This window comes from Stegodyphus dumicola, chromosome 4 (assembly GCF_044657685.1).
Source record: "Stegodyphus dumicola isolate Sdum_Otavi_A_Nest chromosome 4, ASM4465768v1".
Lineage (NCBI taxonomy): Eukaryota > Metazoa > Arthropoda > Arachnida > Araneae > Eresidae > Stegodyphus > Stegodyphus dumicola.
Window position 1 is genome coordinate 191092390 of NC_140771.1, and position 17135 is coordinate 191109524.

Sequence of the window (17135 nt, forward strand, 5' to 3'; positions counted from 1 at the left end):
TAATCTTTTAAACCCTTATATCCGAATCTTTTAAAAACCTTATATCCGAATTAGATAAAGAAAAATTATGCGTAATTCCAGTTTAAAGCTTTCTAACTTGATACGGCATCCATGCACCACTCTTCATTTATTGCATACATTTTATACCCAGAATTACCATTCGTATGTATACTACGAGAGAAGAATTTAAATAGCATTTTGAGTTGCTGCATTTTCTAGGTTTGAGAATAAATGAATCCAATGGCAACCAGTTGAGTCATATTATGCTTTGTAATAAAATTTAAAGTACAACGTTCTAAGTAAAATTAGACATATTTAATTACACTATAACGAAAGATATTCTTTTACATGTAAAACCAGAAAGACAATCTCTCCTTTTTATTGCATAGTACGACTTATATATCATTACTTTCAACGGCATAATACATTATAAATAAATGGAGAAGAATGGTCAAACTACGAACGATTATCAGAATAAATCACGTTGAATGCGAATAACGCACATTGAAAACCCATCTGAGAGTAACTTTATTGATTCTCTATTTTACTGAGCATCAATGTCCCTATACAATAAGAAAGGAAACGAGAAAACAGACAAATTATCATTTTAATTTTCTCATCTGTGTCTTAAACAGATTTCACAGAGGACGTTGCTTAGGGTGCACCACAGACGGCTAACGAATTGCACCTGTGAGACAGCGAAAGTACCATCCCAATACTGAAGAAGAATACCCCAAAGTAAAGGTATGAGGGTTTTCTATCCCTTTTCTCCAAACTCCATCCTCTCGATAGGACTTGGGTTCAACAGTATTTAGTACTGCCGCAGACCGCACTATGCGATGAAAATAATCCACGTTATGTTCAGAACGTGAACCTGGACCCTCAACTACGGCAGCCAGTCAACCGGCTCTACCCGCAACCTATTTAGATCCGCCAACGGGGTGGATTTAAATAGATAACGAATTTTCTAATAACTTCGAGATGTCAGTTAATTTTCTCAAAGATTTTTCCTTGCTTCAGGCAATTTGAAAAGTTTCACAAATTTAGGCAGGAAATACGGGACTGCAAACCAAAAATCTGCATAAACAGGAATTTTTGGCTCGCAGAATCTCTTAAATGGATGCATAGTAAAACAATTTAAAGTTTAACTAATTATCTTTTAAAATAATTTAAAGTAAAGAAGGAGATCTATCCTTCTGTTGTTTGGGATTGGCATGAATTCACAGCTGGAAAACGACAGCAGCAGGGATAGATTTATTTTCGTCTCACAAGGTATTCTACTCTCACAAGAGATCAGTGCTCGCATGGTGTCATACTTTGTGAGCTTTTCTTCAGGTGTATCAGCTTTTTTTTTAAATAAAGCTTTTCTGCTGATGTATAACGACAAGAGTTAAATATTATGTATGGTGATGTAAGTCTAATAGATTAGTTAAAATCTCAAATGAAAAGCTCAAGTGACTAGTTAAGTCTCACAAAATACCTGGGAATGAATCGAAAGGAAGTTTTTTTATGTTAAGGAAGTTTTTTTATGTTTTGCGTTAGAAAATTTAGGAAATGAAAAACACTGTTCTAAATTGCTTTTATTAAATTTTATGCTAAATTTACAGCTGTAAGTAAGTAAAGTCTTTCTTAATAATTCAGCTTTTTAGGGGATTCTGTCCTGATAAATTCAATTTCCCTCGCCCCAAAAAATCGTAGGCGAAATTTTTTATTTTCAAAAAAAGCACTTATGTTAATATGAATGATATGATATGAATGATTGATTATGAAAGATAAAAATGAGTTTTAATTTTTTTAGAATTCTCCGCCTACGCAAACGATGACCACTTCTTGTCTCATCCTAAAAAAGCTCACGAAAACCGTAACCGCAGAATGAGATGAAGTACTTAGTTCTTAATAAGGTGCACGGTGGTAAACGCTAAGTCTCTACTCTCTTTCAAGCTTGTGTCGGAATTTTGTTCTCATTTCCTACGATGGATCTTCTAGTATCGTTCACAGAATGGTGGATAGCACTGAAGCTATTCATTGATTGCCAACGGGAAAAAAACTTTGAGTAGAGAATTTATAGGGTTTATTAAGCTCAAACACCACTTGTGGAAAGGTAACTTAAAATAACAATTAACCTCGGAACTTAAATTAAGTCTAGAAATCGAAGACTGTACAATTTATTGAACGCGAAATTGGCTGAAACCTCTCACCGGCGTTACAGTTTAAATACTCGCAGCAATAAACCAAAGCCGAAGAAATGCAATCATATCAGAGTTAGAAAAGTTAGTAACGTGGCTTCGAGACACACTCTGTCTTACAATCTGAAAACATCAGAAATACTCTCAAACGAATTTCATTCTGGTATAGAAACGAAAACGAGAAGTCACACTAAATTCTGAAATTGTAAATATCTGATTAGGGAAATTAGTAATAACTTACATCTCTTTTAGCGACTATTAAGGATGTTGAATTTTCATTCTGAGACTTAATGTCTGAGAAGAGAGGCTAACATTTCGGTATCTTGCCAGCAGCAAATGCCGAGTGTCACATGTCAATGTTTTACGACTGCGGAAATAATATGACTCATAATGTTTACGTCGACTGTGTAGAAGACTGACTAACCCACTAGAAATTCCATTAACGATACGTAGACTTAAAATGTTTGAGCAACTGCCCAGACATCAGTATACACAAGCCTTCTTTTATCTGGGTTTTCTCCTTTCCTTGAACTCTCGAATGCCCAAGAGAATATGCAGACGTCGGATTGTAGTTGCGATATTGATAAGCCTTATGTTATTCATTCTACTTTAGTGGAAGTATCATTTTCAAATTTTAAGAGATGTATTTTTGTTTAATAACATATGAATAGCATTTTCAGTTCTGGACTGTGCAAATTCTTAAAACTGCGTCTAATTAATTTGTTAAATAATCGTTTACTCCAGTACAGTAATGATAATGTAAATGAGAAAATGAGAAAGCCTAATTGAATAGAAGCGTAGTTTTTTATTTAAATAAAATGCAAATTTCAAGAATTCCCTTTTATTAGATCTTGAGTTTAACTACCTACCGACCAAATCATCCAGCCAGATTTATTGATATTTACGTTACTGTCAATCATAATGTTCATAAAATTAGGAACATACCATGTGAAAAGAAGATATAAATCTTGTTTTCAAAATTCATTGAAAATGAAAGAATATAATCCGCTGAATCATGTGATAATAAATTTTTAGTTCTACAGAAGTAATCTTTTCCTTGTTAATTATGAAATATTCTAATCTTTAATTCTAACCTATAAGGTAAAATTACATATATTTCTTCAAATTTGAAACTAATGTTGTCTTAACATAGTATTTCAGTTTTTAATTTTAATGATTTATTAGAAATGATCAGTGCAATTATTCATGAAACTTTTGAGGTTATTTTTAGAGAAATTCTGAATAACTATGACTTTTTTTCAATGTTTGTTGGAGTTTTAAATTTCTCATAACTTGGACAAAGTAAAACAAAAATTTGTTTCAAAAACAATAAAAAAAGTAGTTATATAATATTACTAATTTTTTTATACGATTCAAGTCTTCCAAGAACGTAAATGAAAATCATGCAGAATTTGATCAGTTATTACATACTAATAGTTAATATAACAGATAAATACCATTTTGTGTCATAATACGAACTTAAAACACAATACCAAGTGATACGAATAATCAAATAATTTTCTTGTTAAGAAAATAACATGTATTCTGAAAACAAAATACATTACATATATGTGTAATAAATAAACAGCTACAAAGAATAAAACTTGTTTTAATGTGCGAAATAATGAAACACTGCTGAAAACTGTTCCCAAAATATCTATGGAGAATTTTACTTAAATGTTTATACATTAAAATGCAATGGAAATGAATTTGAAATAATGAGAAATGATAGAAAGCAAAGTAGTCATTATTTAACAAAATGATTTTGCTAAATTCATTTCTGTGCAATATTCTCCTTTTCACCTAACAAAACTTATAACAGCATTGTCTACCAACAGATGCTAATATGATGTATTTACTAAATTCAAATGTTAAGATTTAGTCTGGATACTTATTCAATGGTATTTGCATAGTAAAATTAAATACATGAAACTTCTAAGGAAAAGTAATTCATCATGAATTGGAAAATCTTAATTTATTCAATTTCTCTCATTACAGGAGAAACAAACAAATCCGAGCACTGGTTATTGAATTATTTTTATTTATATAGTTTTATTAAAAATACAGTATTTGCTTTAAAACTCTTATTTATATTTTAATGTTAATTACTCCTTTCATTAAACCAAATTCACGACAACATTTCTGAAAGTATTCTTATACATTTTTAATTACCTTGCATCAAAAATGAAAGCAGGAGAATTCGAATCAATTTAGTTGATGATACGAAATATTAAAAATGAAACAGAGTCTCCCTTAATGATTTAAATTCTCTAGAACTACAGGTACCGAATGTATATTAATTTCAGAACTTGATTAAATGGCAGCTTTCTATGAAAAATTATTTTTACAGCCCGTTTCATGCAACTTGAGAGTTTTCATTTGAATTAAGTTATACTAAACCAGCTTACAAGATCAAATTATATCGAATTTAGAGAAACATTTTATGCAGTTTGAATCAATTCGTACAGATGAACGGAAAATATCTTTAGATCAACGATTTTTGTAGATTTGTCCACTGACACACACTGAAAAAAACTTCAGAAACGATTGGAACTTAAATTATTAAAAACATTGTTAGTGGAAACCATTTAACATGACTAAAGTTAAATTTTAAGTTATAAAGCTGAAATATTACATTCAAGAAAAATTTGTTAAACCGGAATATTCAGTCTTTGGTTAAACATGATTTGCAATAAATAGCTGCTTATTTAAAAGAAAAATTATTCAATCGCTACGTTTAAGAAATTAATATAAGTTTCCTTTCAAATATTCGTGTTTCACATTGTATTTATTAAATGCTACGTCGTTTTTAAAATTAAACTAATGACGTCTTTTTCTGACACATAAATGTTTTTGATTCTGCTCTTGTGTCCTTTTTCGTTATCTTTTAACTGCATTAAATCTGAAGAAATCTTCAGCAAATTTAAGTCTTGACCCGAAAAACCAGACTTTAATAGTTAGTTGTAATACCTTTTCGATTAGGAAACAAATACAGACTACAAATTTCAGGTGTTAATAAAATGAAGTTTACGTAAAAATGATACAAACCTGTAACGTAACCGCACGATGCTTGTATTTCGATTTTTATTAATTACAAGTATAACCCAAATAATAGAGAGAATACGAATGCTTTATATTTAAAAATCTTCAAAAAATGTGCTTTATATTAGAAATATTTCATTTGTTGCTATTTTGTTGTTACAAAGTATTAAAGGCATCTTACGCATTTTTCTGCTGAGTTACATCCCCTAATGCACTGCGCTATTTTGATTGCTTTAGCCTCAGAAGCAGGATAATTAGCAGCCACACAAATTTTGAGACGATATAATATGTTATATGAATATACTTATCTGAATTTCAAGTTTAGTGTTTTGTTTATGGCAAAGCATTCGAGTGCTATCTGTCTATGGAGCGGGATGCCTTCGTGGAGGACTTTCTGAGGGAAACTGTCTCGTATACACGTTGTGCATGGGAAAACCACGAAAATGTCCATGCAGCCAGCCCGTTCGCGGGATTCAAGCCTCGAACCGAACTAGCAGTGTTCAGCGACTTTACCACTCGTGAAGTGGCTGGTGGGCTATGAATTTCAAAATTTTGATACTAAATTAATAAACTTCAGCACTGATGTTCACCTGAGATGCCATGCAGCAATCTGAGAAACACAGAAATTCTAAATCTCCAAATATAACGAATGATGGATTGTTTTATAGGAACTGTACATATATTGCCTAAAGAATTTTCGAAAATAATCATAGACTTTATATTCCAGCAGAAATTTCAAGTCTATTTTTCAGTTACTCACTCTTATGAAAGCAATATTGATTATTTGTCTAGTCTACCTGATTTTGTTTGACATTTCAGCTTTATAGGTATGTCTATTTTCCGTACGTAATTATACATTGCAGGCACACCTGATTGCTACATTTTCACAACTGTCTACTTTTCATTTTTGGTTACCGAGCGCCGACTGCCGATGCCCTTACATTCTCAATTTATTTTTTTACCATTGGATAGCTGCAATTTTTTATTTTTTAAAAATTCCTTTACATTAATAAAATTGTTTATTTTTTATTTTCCTTGATTTCAAAGTAAATAATCAGCAGTTGTTCCCTTGAATTATAACTTGATTAAAAATATTATTTTGTCCCTCCTTCCAGCATACTTTCGTTGTGTGACGGTAGCACACTCGGAGCGTATTCGAGAGGTCCAGGATCGAGTCCCTGCGAGAGTGTTGCACATTTTTGTGACTCCTGCTTTAAAACATCCTAATAACTCTACAGTGGCGCCCAACCTAAAATGTGGTGAATAATGATTCTTCAATACCAGGGTTTGGCTACTAGGTCTCCTAAACTTCAGTCGCCCTTTGAAAGTTGGGATTATATAAGATACTTTCTCTCTCCTTTCTACATGCTCTCGTAAATTAATTGTAGCACACTCGGCGTGTATTCGAGAGGCCCAGGGTCGAGTCCCGGTGAGGACAGTTTTACGCTCATTTTTCGTGTTACCTACTTCAAATAATCATAATGACTCTACACTATATATCGCTGTATAATTTCTTAGGCTAACTTGGAATTGCTTGTCCTCAAACATCACGGCTGACCATGCAAAGTTATGTCTCATATTTGGCGTTTAATCGCCACTGTTGCTGTTTAACTAATAGTGTGCAATATAAGGCTCAAATAAAAACATTTATAAGACAGGATTTGTAACTGATACAACTAAAGATAGAAATAAACAAGCTAATGCTATTTCTACGACTTCTTGTGAACAGTGATACCCTAACAGTTAAAACTTGATTATAAGAAAATACCTACTCAGATATACAAAACACTTTCGGCTGGAAATGAAATTAGCTAACTTTGTAACACTTATTGAACTCTCCCAAATCTAAGACAGCTCTTAATTCATACACTGCGATCGGCTTATAGCACGATGGTAACATTTAAACAAATATCTCCGAGTTGTGGTTAAAATTGCATACTAGGTTAAAATACTCTTTTTTGCCTTAAACATTCCAGAAACGTGTAGTCAGATCGAATATCATAACGAGACAAGGCACCTACGAAAGTGATTGATATAAAGTTACCTCTTTGTAAAACGGAAATCATAAATGCCTTGACTTAACCTGGAATTAAATTTTTGCACTTATTGTTTTGGATTTGTTCAAAACTCTCGACTACTAGAATTTTGTATTTATTATATTATTTTTTAATTTATATGCAGAAGGGGAATACTATTGCAATATTAATGCTTCTTAATTGTTCATGATGTAATATATGAATTTAGTTAAAAATTCATCTTTGGTTTCAGTTTTTCAGAATTTTTTTACCATTATTCATAACAAATTACTATTCATAATTATTTGACTTTCCTGTAACTACAAACCGGACTCAAAGCTTTTGGTGAACTTTATGTCATTCTTCCTTTTTTATAACCTTAATTTTTTTGACAAGTCCTTTTTCTCTCCTAACAATTTTGTTAGTTAGGCATTTATCAGAAATAGCAGAAAACATTGGTATTTAGTCTTCTCATAGCAGAAATCGTTACACGGTGTACAACGTAGGGAGCGACCGAATTACACCCACGAGAGATGTGAAGTTCTGTTCGAATAGGGATGAACACCTATCACCTTCACTCACCACCACCTAGCGCGCGTGCATCTGAGCGTATAGCCAATGTACAACACCGGCAGTGATATCTTTCTAAATTTCGAACATCCTCTAAGAGATAAGATAACATCTTAAGCAGGTGTTATAGGAGACCAAAGACCTGTCCAGCAACTCATTTGTCACAGAATAAGAACATGTGCACAAGTCAAGATGCAGTATGGCATTAAGATATACAGTGAAAACATAATATAAAATGTGATTTGAATGTAACTTAACTTAAATGTACAACATACCAATAAAATATAAAATACGTAGCAGAAAATAATTGAGATAGTAGTAACTGAGAGTACATACTATACGACGTGTTACTGCAGGCAAATGACAGTTACATTTATATTACATTTATTCTTATATAGTATGCATTTAAATATATATGCACCGTGAAGGTATTAGCAGTAAAGGCAATAAAAAGTTCAAATAATAATAGTCAATAATATTGATATCTCTTCAAGGTGACAAAAGAATTGAGAAATTAAAAATTATCTATTGTCATAGCACTGATGCAAGACATATTTAATGTAATATAAGGATACTAATCTTATGTTAAATATCAAAGGGACAAATAATTAAATCTAAGCTCGAGAATACAGTTGATGCAGACATTCTATAAATATTAAATCGGAGTAGATATTAATACTGTTTAAAGGTAAAAAATTTCCTCTAAACAGTATTAAGGTAAAAAATTTCCATTAACACTTTTTGCCCACTTGCTGCATAATGAGTTCGTAGCCCAAGCTGGCCATTTAAAATTCGTTGGCTTAGTCAGGCGTACCAAAATTTCCATACAATTTAGTCATCAAGGATAGTTTAATATTTGCGTAAACGGTTAGATAGAAAAGCACACACGTCACTGTAGACTGAAAATTAAAAGCATGCATGAATGTATATTTAATGACAAGAATTTTTCTATTTTTAGAGGGAAAATATTGTTTTTACTTCACTTAGAAGTCACAGAATGCATTATCTATTTTTGTTGCTTGAACGTTCTATTTGCTCCATAAATGAAATGCGATAAAAGAAAATTTAATTGCATTTCCTTATCTTAGAGCTTTAATTTTATGTAATTCATATCTTTCTAAAATGTCTTGGAAACTTAACACTTTCTAAACTTAATATGTTATCTTAGCACAGGAATTTGGGAAGTTAGCTTATCGCATTGCATCTAGTTCTGAATTACTTAAGCAGCATTTCTTAAGAAATTTATTGTAGTGAACGCCTTCTTGCAACAGTTCAAGTAATGATTTAATAAAAATGTTACACTAAGAAATGTGAAAGTTGTATTAGCTTCATTAAACTCGACAATGTTTATTCTGAAGAGCATATCAAATTTATCATTCTGTTTTAAAAGCAGATAACACTTGTTATTTCTCCAAGAAAATAAGATATGCTTGCCCGTTATACATTTTTAGAAATTAACTAATATTTTGTTTTTTACTTTAAGTATGTACAGCTGGAAATAACTGCTTTTCTGCTTTTCGTTTTACTTAGGCCTTCAGAAGTTTTTTTTTTTTTTTTTTTTTTTTTTTTTTTTTTTTTTAATTTACCAGGTTTTAAACTCCCAAACGAAGAAAACACTTCAGGAATTCAATTTATTTCTTTAGAATCTCTATTAATCTTCTTCCTCAATTCGTGCCTTCGATGGGAATACTCTTTGTCATTATCTGGATCAAAATGAAGTTAAGTTTGGGAACTGTATTTTCACTAATAATGGTGTGCTAGGGGAAAAACATCTCTTCCTCTTTTTAAATCTTTGTGTTCGGCTATTGAATAAGTGTCTGGATTTTCGAAATTGATTTTGTCGATTTTCTATAACCACGAAGTGAACCTCTTCCGCTACAGTTCATGAGAAAGCAAGTTTTTCTTTGATTCAGACAACATTTCTTTGAAACCCTCGAACAAAAGTACACTATTGCAAGCCGTCGATAACAAACTTCAATAACTCTATTGTAATTTCTGAAAACTTTGTATTACGCTTGAGAAAAGAGATTAAATTGCTGCTACATAATAATTTCTTTTCGAAGAAAATTTTTGAATGGATATTTTTTAACTTTTTCCGTTTTTTAATAATAAAAAAGACATTTAGATAAAACTAAGCTACAGAATTTCGTCTCAGTTGAAAACAGATTTACGGAAACCTTCAATTAATTGTATCATTTCTTTTCTTTATAAAAATTTAATTTCTGTAATGAGAGTTTTGTTGTAATAGCGCAGGTGTTTGCAAATGAAATTAAAAAATACATGTTTTTATTACATTGTGCATATCGCATTGTCATTAGAGTTAGAAAGCGGTTATTACTTGCAAACAGGTATACGTTATTCAGTTAAACATATACCTCATCTATTATCTTGAGAATAAAATAATATATATGAGTAGTTTTTCTTCAATATTTATCTCAACTTGTATAAAATTCATGAATGAGGAGTATCTGAGTTTGTTGCTTGAAGAAAGACGGTGGCAGCTAGAGAAACAAAATTTTGAATCCCTGCGTTCGAACAAGTCACCTCGAAGTCTAATTTTCGAATTGCAAATTTGTTTCCTGATGCATTTTGGGTTCACTTTGGATATGTTTCACCCCAATTTGCATTTTTTATCATTCCACAATCTAAATTTTTATGTCTTCCAAACTTTTTCCGAGAATTTTGGAGGCCCACCAATGGCAGAGCGGTAAAGTCGCTGAACACTGGTATTTCGATTCGGCATTTGAATCTTGGATATCGGCCTTACTACATGAGCGTTTTCGTGTTCTTCCTCATGTCTAATGTGTATGCTAGCCAGTTACCCTTGGAAAGTCATCCAAAAAGGCATCCCTTCCGTGAGGCAGATAGTTCTCGAGTGCTTTTCCATAATTAAATAAATTAAATAAATAATTTTGTCTTCTTTACTTACTTTCCTAAAATAACATTCTTGTGCACACCAGCACAAGATTGTGATTACATAGAATCTATCCTCTTCGCAGAATTATTAACTCTCTCAAGCTTTTCTTCCACACAAATATTGTTCTTCTTATAGCTTTTCAGTTCAGTACAATATTATTCGGAAACCTATAAAAATTTTCGAACTAATGAATTCAAAATATACAAGCATCGCACATTTAACTTTCAGGTCCTTTTCTAAAAAGAAAGGCGTGCGTTACACGACGAATATAACTAAAAATTAAGAAATGTTGTTTAAAATTAGAGGGATACGTTATACACCAGAATAATACTGTATGTGAGATTCTCTCTGCTTTTCTTTTGTGCCGTTTCAGAATTAGTATTTTTGTAGTTCTGCTGTTTTATTGTATTCTGTGTTCTTGCTGATTCTTGTGATCGACTGTATTATTATGACTTTATAATTTGTGTTATACTTTTTTTTTTTTTTTTTTTTTGTAGATTCTCGGAAACTTGGATTTTGGTTTTCATGGCGCTGAGTTTAACATTATTTTTGCTTCTAGGCTGTTAAGGCATGATCGGATCGCTGTTTGCCTTCGTTTGTGGTTGAATTGGGTTGAGCCGTTTAGCCATAAATTCCTCCTTGCTTTAATTAGGCGGGCAGGGCAAAAAGTGTTACCGCTTATTTGTACAGCTTTCGATAAGCTGTCGACAGCTCCTTCATAGATTTCTTCTGAAATAAAAATGCTTTAAAAATTTTTTCTGCAACCTCAAGCAGCAAACCTTTATGATAGCATAAATTATGCACATTAAATAATGACTGATTACTATGAATTGTTGATACAAACAAATTTTAAATAAAAACCAATCAAAGACATTTTTATGAAAAGGATTAATATTTATTCGTGGATATTTTGTACCATTTTTTTATTAGCACGAGGACTTTCTACAAAGTTATCTAATGCGTTTTGATAAAGTGCTTTAATTGCGAAATATTTTTCTTCAATTTCTTCCCTGTCTGAGATATTGCCATTTAACAAACAATCATATCTTTCAAACTCGATCAAAGCATTTCGCTGAATAATAATAAGCAAACACTCATTTTTGATTAGTCTTCACAAATAAACCCAATAAGGAGAGTCTTAGAGTTGCCATGAACCTTTTAATTGCAACTCCATCATGGCTGTGCAAAAAATTAGGGACATTAAATGAAATTAAAACCGTGAAAAATGTCCACACTTATCTGCAGCCCCAGTTGGCTTTAAACATGCGTCGTTGCTTTGTCTGTCTTAAGTTCTGTTAAGAGCTTGTAAGGAATAATCCAAGGGACGAAACACTGTAAAACAAAACGAACATTTATTAAACACGACAGAATATAATTAGCTTTCATGAATACAGCAACGCAGCCTTAGCGGCGTGGCTATTTGTAGTAACTGCAGTAGGTTTAACTTGTCGCTTGCAATGTGCTGCAGAGAGAAATAAAGGCGAAGCTCCCAAGTGGCACTCCTGTATGACGCAGAAGCTCCCAGACGGCGCTCCATGAGGCGTATTTGGCAAGTGTAACTAGTTACGTATATTTTGAAACATATTCATATTTTCTTTTATTATACGCTTTTTCTTTAGATACATATTGTGTCTTTCAATGTATCTTGTATTTCGTAAGTCTATTATTATTACTTGTTTTGGTACATATGTTTCTTTCAATTTGGACGTCTTGTTGTTTTATTAAAGCATTTAAATATTTAAAATTATTTTCTTTTTTCGATATATTTGTTTCTTTCTATTTGGGGAGTTTCAAGTTCAAGTTTTATTCTTTTTTAAGAATTACTGTAAATACAAGCAATACCTTTATTGTATTTTAGAACAGATTTATTTCTTGACTGTCTGAATTCGCATTGTTTCAGGTTTTCATTACAAAGAGTAAAATCTCCTTACTTAGGGTTAACTTTGTAAACCTTTAAAGGTGAGCACCATCCTAAGACGAATATCTGTTAATATGATCAACGATTCTGAGAGCATAAATAAACATATAAAGTCTGTAACTCTTTTGGGAACATAAACTTTCAAAAGAACTCTTGAAGGATTATCTTCTAGCCTTTGTGAAACTAAACCAGAGATCAGAAGAAGGGTGTATAAGACCCTTTTATTCGAACATAAAATTAACAAATGATCCAACTTGGGTTACAGCAAGCCAACACTTCTGGTTGAACAGAAATTCGTAAGAAATAATAATTTCAAGGTGTATTAGGTCTGCCTAACGGCTCACTGAATACTTTAACCCGCAGGAAGAGCTCTGGTCTGTAGTAACTGGCGAGACATGCCTAAAGGCGAGAACACATCAACGCCGCTAACTCAAAATCCTAATATTAACAACACAACGTGGCCTGAAATAGGCAGACCGCTCTAAAACTAATTTCCGAAACTCTTGCTTAAATAGCACTTCATTCTACCTTAATCCGAATAACCTCTCGCTATCTCATTTACATTCTGGCATAAAAAGGGTAGGTAAAAAGAGAGTAATAGGAAAATCTTCTCAACTTAAAATGAACTATTAGTTAAATAAATTGACAAACCACACAAACATCAGTATGGGATATCATTTCCGCAAGGTAATAATCTCAGCAAATTATCCAAATTTTCTGAAAATTTTTGTGGGTAATAGGTTTCACAGGATTTAATATAAATCACGTCTAGAAAATCTATGAAATGTCCTTATCGTACCATTTATAAAAATATTTTTAAATGACGCACTGACATTTTTAAATTAAAAAGTCAGTTTTGTAAAAGTTATGAAATCTTACGTTTACGTTCTTCTGGTTCCTATAGTAATGTTTAAAAAATGTTATGCTCATTATAAAAAGCACAATATAAACAGTGTGACACCAGTATGGCAAAAAATGACTGAGATATTTAGTATATATATTATATTTATTTTACTATAATATAAGTTGCGCATTATATGACAGTACAGAAATTGAACAGCGATATTGTTGCATTTAAACTTTACTAAAAGTAGAAAAAATGTTATGATGTTAACAGATGAAGTGAGAGCTTTTGTATACTTATTATTTTGTATATTATATATATATATATATATATATATATATTTATTCACAAAATCTTAGATAATTTTTACGAAACATTGATAGGTTTCAGTATTGCCATAATGACAACACGTAACCATATTTTCATAAATAATAACCAGAAATATATTAACGAAATATGATTAATGAAATTTTGTATGATTTCAGATTGAGATTATCAAGGAATAAAGCTGAATTACGATATTTATAACGTTTAAAAATTTTAAAAATATATGTGTAAAAATTCTGTCGGTAGAACAGTTCTGACGAAATAATGCTTTTAAGAACATAATTAAATTAGTAAATCACAAAAGAATGTAATTGACTGTCATTTAAGGAAAACTAATCTCGAATTACCCTAATTTGTTTATTAACCATATCATTAAATTAGTTAAAAAGGTAAGTCACAAGTATTGAAATTAAATACCTCGTTCAGTTTTTGTCATATGCGAGTCATGTTTTTTGTTTTCTATAATGATTATAGTATTTTCCCGACATAAACATAAGAATCGAGGAACTTAGAAAAAGTTAGATTTCATATTTAAACAAAGTACTTTTTTAATTTAAAAATACCGTGTTATTAAAATAGTTTTGTAACTGGAAGTATACGCCTACGGTTAAGTAAGGACTTTGGCGGACATGGTGTATATTACATAATTCGTATTGCTCTGCAACGGATTTCTACTTATTATTAATGTTACATATTTAGAGCTTTAAATAAGTTGCATAACTGAAAAATGACGAGATGAATATCAATACAAAAGTGTCCTCTTTCTTTTATGGTTGCTCTTTTCGAAGCCAAATACAGAGCCCTCCGGACGAGAGTACGTCAGTTTTATAGCCGCGATTTCTCATGCCAAGTTGACCAAGATGGCTGAGATGTCCAGGATACGTTCTAAGCTTGAGTTCATGTATAAAAAACTAAAGATTATAACAAAATTCAGCACTGACGACTGACTCAAAGAAAAAATTAATTTTATCTCGTATAGATTGTATTGAGCATTTACTAGTTATGATTTTCAATTCTTGTTACAGACTCTGTATGGCCCAAAGTCATAGATATCCCCTTTCTTAGTTTTATTTCTTATTTTACACTAGTTATTAAAATCAGTCTGCTGATGCTAATAGTATCAGCTTAATTAATCACAGCAACTTAAGCACGGCAGTTCAACAATCAAGAGGTAAACACTAATGTAAGTTAGCAAGTGACCATAACTTACATCGATTATCTGCATACTTATAAATTTTGCTTATGTAATAATAACAATAATTATTATTATTATATTATCATTGAAAGAAATTCCTGGATAAAATTCGTAAAATGGCGAATAATAAATTAACTATAAATACTATGAATAGTTAAACATAAATAAAACTTTAAATACTATGAATTAATTAAAATTATCTTTGAAGTGACGAGTAATTAAAAGTTAACTTGAGACTTTCTAATAATCATATCTACACTCAGTTTTTAAACATTTTCTTAAATGCACTTCCATTCTATAGTAAGGACATTAATAAATATTTATGCTCATTATCTGATAGGTTATTAATTATAACAGTAATGCTATTACGAAATTATATTACAAAAGTGGTTGGTGAATTTTAATCTATTATCACATTGCCTTTCTTTAGCATTTTTTCTTAAAATGAATAAAAGTTATTGACTGAATACTCTTTGTTTCTCCTGAAATGTTTTTTTTTTTTTTTTTATAATTTATTTCATGAACAAATATATCTAAATATTCGCCCACCTAGATGATAAAATTAACTCTTATGAGTTCGGATTTGCGTTAATTATAGCAATTATTCTAAATTCTGATATTTCTGCAAATTAAAATACAATGTAATTATGTCTTATTAAGAACAGCAATATCAATAAAGCGGGAGTTTTTTTATTATCATTGAAGTGGTAAAATATTAATACCTCTATTATCAAGAGTATTATATTTAGAATAAAATAATGATACTTTTTGTTATTATTATTGTTTAAAGGAAATCAGAAAGAAAATAACATTAAATATTTAAATTCGTATATCATTGGAGTTGTATTAAATTTAGCAAGCATAACATGGATCAAAATAGATCATGCTTCTCTCAATTTAACACATTTTTTATCTCTTTTTTTTCAAGTGCAAGTTCCGCATATCTTAACATTTAATGTTACCTTTACCTATTTATTCTTTCCAAAATTACCTGAAAAACGGGTATAGATGAAAATGACGTTTACTCCAAATATCAGCTTAAGCGGTTTCAATAAATTCGAGTTAGTGTACTTTATCTACAGAATTTTATCGCTGCTATTATGCACATTTTATTTTGTCATGCTATTATTAATTTGCCTAAAGCAGACTGAAGCACTGCATATGTTTTTCTCATTTGTGCGTCTATTACATCCCTCTCCTGATTCATTTGTATTCAAAATGTTCGCAATCCTTATATGCCATTTATACGAAAATTTGAGGCATTTGTTCCTTTTTTATGAATATGGCTACATATTAGCTTCCCTCTGAGTTTTTCACAGATTTTTGTTTCGAAGCTGAAGTACTTGTTTCTGAATTTATTTTTCTTTAGTCATCATTTACAAGAAATAAATATGGAGATACAAAAAAAAAAAAAAAAAAAAAAAAAAAAAGGGAACTAAAGAAATGTGATACTTCAGAGTGTCAGAGTGTGTAAAGATTTATATGTGACTGATGGATGGAAGGGAATCACTTGGAAGGACAGTCAGTGTAGTCTGCTGACAAGACAGGTTTGCTGAAGGGAGGTGCATTATTTTTGCGTCATTTGATAAACTTGTTTTAGTTCAACTGTTGTTTAGACATTCCTTTAAATTTATCTTGCTGCTAAAATGTTTTGGAAACGGAAGATGTACTGTTCGAAAGGCAAAACCAACATTTCAAAAGAATTTGATAAGATCAGATAATTGAGAAATATAGGATTGTCATTAAATATTCAAATGAAACGTCAGAAAAACTGCTTTGTAATAGAATATGGACGATTACTGTTTTGAGCTCCAAGGCTGTATAAATTTAATCTCTTTCAGAACGCGTTGGGCTGTCTCCATGAGTACATACAAGAAAGGGCTTCACGCTGAATTTTTCCAAGTAATTTCCTAGATCTGAATTTTTACAAGTAAGTCTATAACTATCAATGAACTGAAAATCAAAAGATGTTGTACCTAAACTTATTAAACATTGGTTTAAGGATTCGGCAAAAGAAATGCATATATATCAGCGATAACATAAGCTTTTAAAGGCTGTGAAAATGATGGAGTCAAGAAAGCAAATGTAGCCTCGAGTGATCTGTGAAAATGATGAAAGCAG

General features: G+C 31.1%; 1 long non-coding RNA gene across 1 annotated transcript in view; it reads right to left on the reverse strand.

Moving 5' to 3' along the window:
- Positions 1–2528, reverse strand: part of LOC146997782 (uncharacterized) — a 44835-nt gene extending 42307 nt beyond the window's left edge. The window contains exon 1 of the long non-coding RNA XR_015040535.1: positions 2428–2528. This is a non-coding gene — a long non-coding RNA (uncharacterized LOC146997782). The remainder of the gene's footprint in view (positions 1–2427) is intronic.
- Positions 2529–17135: the final 14607 nt, after the last annotated feature.